Source organism: Nerophis ophidion, linkage group LG06, assembly GCF_033978795.1.
Source record: "Nerophis ophidion isolate RoL-2023_Sa linkage group LG06, RoL_Noph_v1.0, whole genome shotgun sequence".
In the NCBI taxonomy this organism is placed as follows: Eukaryota; Metazoa; Chordata; class Actinopteri; order Syngnathiformes; family Syngnathidae; genus Nerophis; species Nerophis ophidion.
In genome coordinates this window covers 45,825,208-45,832,667 of record NC_084616.1, presented here as the reverse complement: position 1 = coordinate 45,832,667, position 7,460 = coordinate 45,825,208, and the positions used below count along the sequence as shown (strand labels likewise).

General features: G+C 39.1%; 1 long non-coding RNA gene across 1 annotated transcript in view; it reads left to right on the top strand.

Moving 5' to 3' along the window:
- The first annotated feature begins 3,245 nt into the window (after positions 1-3,245).
- The window catches only part of LOC133554767 (uncharacterized), a 31,418-nt gene continuing 27,203 nt past the window's right edge, over positions 3,246-7,460 (top strand). Inside the window, exon 1 of the long non-coding RNA XR_009807201.1 lies at positions 3,246-3,427. This is a non-coding gene — a long non-coding RNA (uncharacterized LOC133554767). The remainder of the gene's footprint in view (positions 3,428-7,460) is intronic.

Below are 7,460 nucleotides of genomic sequence, written 5' to 3'. Positions count from 1 at the left end.
ACCATTTTGGTCCCACAATTGATCCCTGGAGTACGCCGCAAGATATATTTAGAGTTGCAGACGTGTGTTTCATGCCTCATGTATTGCTTCCTGTTAGTTAAGTAGCTTCTTACCCAGTTCAAGACCAACCTTCTGATGTCACTACGTCATACTTGCAAACCTTGAGACCTCTGATTTCGGGAGGTGGAGGGTGGAGGGGCGTTGTTGGGGGCGGGGCGTTGTTGGGGGCATGATAAAGAGTCAAATATTTAATATATATATATGAAATATATATGTATATTATATATATATATATACATATATATATATATAATTGACTTTCAGTGAATTGTAGCTATATATATATTTATTATATATACATATATATATATATATATATATATATATATATATATTTATTTATATATATAAAAGAAATACTTGAATTTTATTGTTCATTTATTTACACATACACACACACATAACACTCATCTACTCATTGATGAGTTAAGGGTTGAAATGTCCATATTTGTCACTATTTTTCTAACCACAGCTAGACTCTCTGGCAGAGAAGAAGTCTAGCAAAACTCTTAGGCATTATGGACAATACCTCCCACCCACTACAATCGGACCTTGCGGAGAGAAGGAGCACGTTCAGTGGAAGGCTCAGACTCCCAAAATGTAACACGGAACGACACAGGAAGTCCTTCATACTGACAGTCATCAGACTATATAGTGCATATGTTCCTTGACTGCACTTAAATGTAGAATCTATGTAGAATATCTTTATATTATTCATACATTATATATTATATACATAATATATTATATATATTATATCATTTATTATTATCATTGTTTATTGTAAGCGAATTGTGGTGCTGAATTAAATTAAAGTACATTCTATTCTACAAGCTATTCTATTGTATGTGCAGTATATGGCAGCATTGTCCTGTTTAAGAGTGTCACAAGTTCACAACATTGGCGCTTACGGCAGACCAACTGCTTTACGGTAGACGAAAATGTGACTGCTGTTGTTGTGTGTTATTACCGGGCAGGGAAGACTTTAATGAAACTGCCTAACAATAAACCCCAATAAGAAACCAAGAACTCGCCCTCGATCATTCTACAGTTATAACGTCATTGAGCAAACGCGCTCTTTATACTGTGGGAAAGCGGACATGAAAACAGACTGGCGACACGTCACTCAGGTCCGCTTGGAGCTGGAGGGCGCGTGGCCTCCAGCTCCGCCTGAATTTCGGGAGATTTTCGGGAGAAGATTTGTCCCGGGAGGTTTTCGGGCGAGGGGCTGAATTTCGGGAGTCTCCTGGAAAATCCGGGAGGGTTGTCAAGTATGCACTATGTTCTAATTTCTTAAGATATGATGATTAATTGTGTCAATTGCTTTTGTTAAGTCCATAAACACTGCAGCTACACACTGTTTCCATCTATTGTATTGGTAATTTTCTTAGGAAATTAGCTGACTGTTGACTCTGGGCAAAAAGTGATGTACACTCTGCACAGGTTGCCATACAATCACAGGGTAGATTTCGACAAGCACCATTCACACTCATCAACGGAACATGTGAGTAAACCGAAGTACACTGGGAAAACTGCTAACCACTGGCCACTGTTCCGCTGCATTACATACTTATACATGTCAAATTTTATATGTATAAGGCAATGATTAGTTTTGAATTTTTTTTTTAGGTATGAACTGGTATGACCACAATTGGTGTGCATGGCCACGGCCGTTGCTAGGAACTCTGGGCCCTCTGCAAGAGTATCGTTGTGGGGTCCTCTAGCCCATTCATTGCCACCTACAAAATATATTTTTTCAGTGTTCTTGACGGTGCCTTGGGTAATACACCCATGTTGTTTCTTTTTTTTAAATAAACGGTTAAACAAGTCGGAGTATTTTAATGCAAAATGTATTTTTAGGTGTCTTCTTTTCATTTCATTGATTTAAAACATGTTAATACACCTCTGAATGCAAATACATAGGTAGTGGGTATTTATTGCATTTAAAAATCAAGCACTAATATGCAAAAAAAACAAAACAATGTCCTGGCTCAAGATACCCCACAGGTAAATATGTAGCATTTAACTTAAATGTGCAAGGAAAACAGAGAGCAGATGGAATACGTTGTTATGAAACAAATATAACAAATATTAAAAACAACAACAAGCTTTATCTAATTTCAACTAAAGTTTAAACTGGCTTGTTTGTTCACTGTAAGTTTCAGAAAGCCCAATGCCCGCCATTTTGTTAGATCATTGGCAGGCTTTGCTGACTTTCAATTTTATCCGGCATGGCTGATTAAAACATGTTTTCCTATGTGCACATAGCTACTGATTACTGCTCACTGCAAACTTCATGAGCGCCAACAAACATAATAAAACAGCTCTCACTGTACAAAGTCTGCTGATATATTCACGTTTAGATGAAGAATTACTCATAATCCTTGTGCAGTTTAAAAAAAAAGAAGGGTGGGTGCAGACCAGTGTCTTTTACTTGTCTTTCTTACCATCTTGGGGTCTAAATTAGCTGTCAAAGTGTACCGACTTCTCAGTTTATGTCGACATAATTTTACAATCAAGGTGAGAGGCATGATTTATAATCAAGAATGAACTTTCACAAGCTTCGAGGCGATAACGCAACAGTAAATTGCTTGTATTCTGTCATGTTACTTCTTCCTGAAAAGTGAAAACCAGTGGTGGTCAAACAAGCCAGGATTGCTGTTGTGCAGCCAGCAGTGTGCAAACTATCCGAGTACGCCAGGGGCCAAGAGCTTCCTGCAAAAAGCAGGTACAAGCAAAAAAAAAAATCACACTTCAATAGATTCTATCCAAGTACATTATCAAAAGAAGATTTGTCGAGTGATACCAAGGATTATCCGTCGGTCGCGTTCCCAGACATATCAAACTTTTTGTGCTGTAGACGCCATATTCTACACAACAAAACGATTGAAAACTTGGAAAAGTATGGAGCCCTACAACATCTTTGTGTGTGACTGGGTCAGGGAAATTGGTATCAAGACTCTCCTGGATTAACCATGCATGGTTTATGCTCGGGTAAGGTTCTAAATCATGATTTAACTTTGCGTCTACAGCCGTGTTTGTTGCGAGTCTGCGTGTTTTTCTTATCATAAAACAAAAACACAATCCAGGCCACTTTTTCCAAGCCACACCTGTGAAGCCACAAATTCAATTAAGAACTCCTCTTCCCGCTTGAGCAGGTCTCCAGGGCACATCTTCCGAGCGACTCTCCGTGTAAGAAATGAGAAAATGCTTCAATAAAACGTGAAAACCACCCCCCTCCCCCCAAATTAAAATCATAATAATATCAACAAGAGTAGCGCGACCCCTGTTATGACGCCACTTCACCGTCAAGGCAGGAGGTCGCGGTGTAGTTGGAAGTGGCGACAGGACGACAAAGTCCACACAGGTAAGAGTTTGGCTTTTCCTCCAACTCTGCATGTTTCACGTATCCCCCTCCCTCCGCCTGGAAGTCCTCGCTGGAGGCGACACGGGAGTGAGTCGAGCGGCAGCCACGGAGGACTCCAAGTGGGCGGACATCCAGACACATTCACCGCGGTCGCCGCTCACTCTCCGCCGGCGGGACTTCCTTCGGCGCTGGCGTCAGCGGAGATGACAGCGGCCGCATGTGCTGTCTCTCTTTTAACTGTGCAGCGACCACAAAGTACACGTTTTCATACCCATTTCATATCTGCCAAATGCGCTTAAAGCTTCAAAAGTGTAAATTGACAAAGTTCAGACGCTCATCGCAACTTTTACCACCGCGCTAAAAACACCAGAACTCGTGCTCCTGAAACTAAGCTATTATTATTGTCTTGTGTTTATTGTCTAGCATAACGCTCTTAAACGGCCATCTTTTATTGACAAGGCAGCGACATTCATGGGGAAAACTTAGTGAAACTGTCCATAAACAGGTAGTATACAGCAGTGTCATATACTGTAAACTAAGTCATATACTCTTGTTCCCAAACCTAAAATATTAGTAGTGTATTGTATTTATTATCTAGCATTAAGCTTTTAAACAGTCAGCTTCTATATGGTAGTGACATTTATGGGGAAAACTTAGTGAAACTGTCCATAAACAGGTAGTATAGACCTCATACAGTGTCATATACTGTAAATTAAGTCATATACTCGTGCTCCTAAATCTAAAATATTAGTATTGTCTTGCGTTTATTATCTAGCATAACGCTTTTAAATGGTCATGTCTTGTTGACATGGCAGCGACATTTATGGGGAAAACTTAGTGAAACTGTCCATAAACAAGTAGTATTGCCCTCATACAGTGTCATATACTGTAAATTAAGTCATATACTCGTGCTACCAAATCTAAAATATTAGTATTGTATTGTTTATTATCTAGCATAAAGATTTCAAACAAACATCTTTTCTTGACATTAAGTCATATACTCATGTTCCCAAACCTAAAATATTAGTAGTGTATTGTATTTATTATCTAGCTTTAAGCTTTCACACAGTCAGCTTCTATATGGTAGTGACATTTATGGGGAAAACTTAGTGAAACTGTCCATAAACAGGTAGTATAGCCCTCATACAGTGTCATATACTGTAAATTAAGTCATATACTCGTGTTCCTAAATCTAAAATATTAGTATTGTCTTGCGTTTATTATCTAGCATAACACTTTTAAATGGTCATCTTTTCTTGACATGGCAGCGACATTTATGGGGAAAACTTAATGAAACTGTCCATAAACAAGTAGTATTGCCCTTATACAGTGTCATATACTGTAAATTAAGTCATACTCGTGCTCCCAAATCTTAAAATATTAGCATTGTGTTTGTTATCTAGCATAACGCTCTGAAACAGTCATCTTTTCTTGACATGGCAGCAACATTCTTGGGGAAAACTTAGTGAAACTGTCCATAAACAGGTAATATAGCCCTCATACAGTGTCATATACTGTAAATTAAGTCATATACTCATGCTCCCAAACCTAAAATATTAGTATTGTATTGTGTTACTATCTAGCATAAAGCTTTCAAACGAAAATCTTTTCTTGACATGGTAGCAACATTTACGAGGAAAACTTAGTGAAACTGTCCATGAACAGGTAGTATTCCCCTATACTGTGTCATATACTGTAAATTAAGTTAGGTACTCGTCCTCTGAAATTTAAAATATTAGTCTTGTATTTATTATCCAGCTTAAAGCTTTCAAACGAACATCTTTTCTTGACAGGGTAGCAACATTTTTGGGGAAAACTTAGTGAAACTCTCCAAAAACAAGTGTATTGCCCTCATACAGTGTCATATACTGTAAATTAAGTCATATACTCGTGCTACCAAATCTAAAATATTAGTATTGTATTGTTTATTATCTAGCATAAAGATTTCAAACCAACATCTTTTCTTGACATTAAGTCATATACTCATGTTCCCAAACTTAAAATATTAGTAGTGTATTGTATTTATTATCTAGCATTAAGCTTTCACACAGTCAGCTTCTATATGGTAGTGACATTTATGGGGAAAACTTAGTGAAACTGTCCATAAACAGGTAGTATAGCCCTCATACAGTGTCATATACTGTAAATTAAGTCATATACTTGTGCTCCTAAATCTAAAATATTAGTATTGTCTTGCATTTATTATCTAGCATAACACTTTTAAATGGTCATCTTTTGTTGACATGGCAGCGACATTTATGGGGGAAACTTAGTGAAACTGTCCATTAACAAGTAGTATTGCCCTCATACAGTGTCATATACTGTAAATTAAGTCATATACACATGCTCCCAAATCTAAAATATTAGTATTGTATTGTGTTACTATCTAGCATAAAGCTTTCAAACGAACATCTTTTCTAGACATGGTAGCAACATTTACGGGGAAAACTTAGTGAAACTGTCCATAAACAGGAAGTATTCCCCTATACAGTGTCATATACTGTAATTTAAGTCAGGTATTCGTTCTCCCAAATTTAAAATATTAGTCTTGTATTTATTATCCAGCATAAAGCTTTCAAACGAACATATTTTCTTGACATGGTAGCGCCATATATGGGGAAAACTTAGTGAAACTGTCCATAAACAGGTAGTATAGCCCTCATACAGTGTCATATACTGTAAATTAAGTCATATACTAGTGCTCCCAAATCTAAAATATTAGTAATGTATTGTTTATTATCTAACATGAAGCTTTCAAACGGACATCTTTTCTTGACATGTTGGCAACATTTATGGGGAAAACTTAGTGAAACTGTCCATAAACAGGTAGTATTGCCCTCATAAAGTGTCATATACTGTAAATTAAGTCATATACTCATGCTCCCGAATCTTAAAATATTAGTATTGTGTTTATTATCTAGCATAACGCTCTCCATCCATCCATCCATTTTATACCGCTTATTCCCTTTTTGGGTCACGGGGGTCGCTGGTGCCTATCTCACCTACAATCGGGCGGAAGGGGTGTACACCCTGGACAAGTTGCCACCTCATTGCAGGGCCCATGACGCTGTCAAAAACAGTCATCTTGACATGGTAGTGACATTTATGGGGAAAACTTAGTGAAACTGTCCATAAAAAGGTAGTATAGCCCTCATTCAGTGTCATATACTGTAAATTAAGTCATGTACTCTTGCTCTTAAATCTAAAATATTAGTATTGTATTGTGTTTATTATCTAGATTAAAGCTTTTAAACGGTCATCTTTTGTTGACATGGCAGCGACATTCCTGGGGAAAAGTTAGTGAAACCGTCTATTAACAGGTACTCTAGCCCTCACACAGTGTCATATACTGTAAATTACAGTGTGCCATGAAATACAGTCTGGTGTGCCGTGGGAAATTATGTAATTTCACCTAATTGGGTTAAAAATATTTAATGCAAACCAGTAGTTATAATCCGCAAATAGTGTGCCGTTGTTGAGTGCCTGTGCTCTCTAGAGCCCACCGTGTAGAGTAACGGTGTAATACTCTTCCATTTCAGTAGGTGGCAGAAGGTAGCTAATTGCTTTGTAGATGTCGGGAACATCCATCCATCCATCCATCATCTTCCGCTTATCCGAGGTCGGGTCGCGGGGGCAGCAGCCTAAGCAGGGAAGCCCAGACTTCCCTCTCTCCAGCCACTTCGTCTAGCTCTTCCCGGGGGATCCCGAGGCGTTCCCAGGCCAGCCGGGAGACATAGTCTTCCCAACGTGTCCTGGGTCTTCCCCGTGGCCTCCTACAAGCTGGACGTGCCCTAAACACCTCCCTAGGGAGGAGTTCGGGTGGCATCCTGACCAGATGCCCGAACCACCTCATCTGGCTCCTCTCGATGTGGAGGAGCAGCGGCTTTACGTTGAGCTCCTCCCGGATGGCAGAGCTTCTCACCCTATCTCTAAGGGAGAGCCCCGCCACCCGGCGGAGGAAACTCATTTCGGCCGCTTGTACCCGTGATCTTATCCTTTCGGTCATGACCCAAAGCTCATGACCATAGGTGAG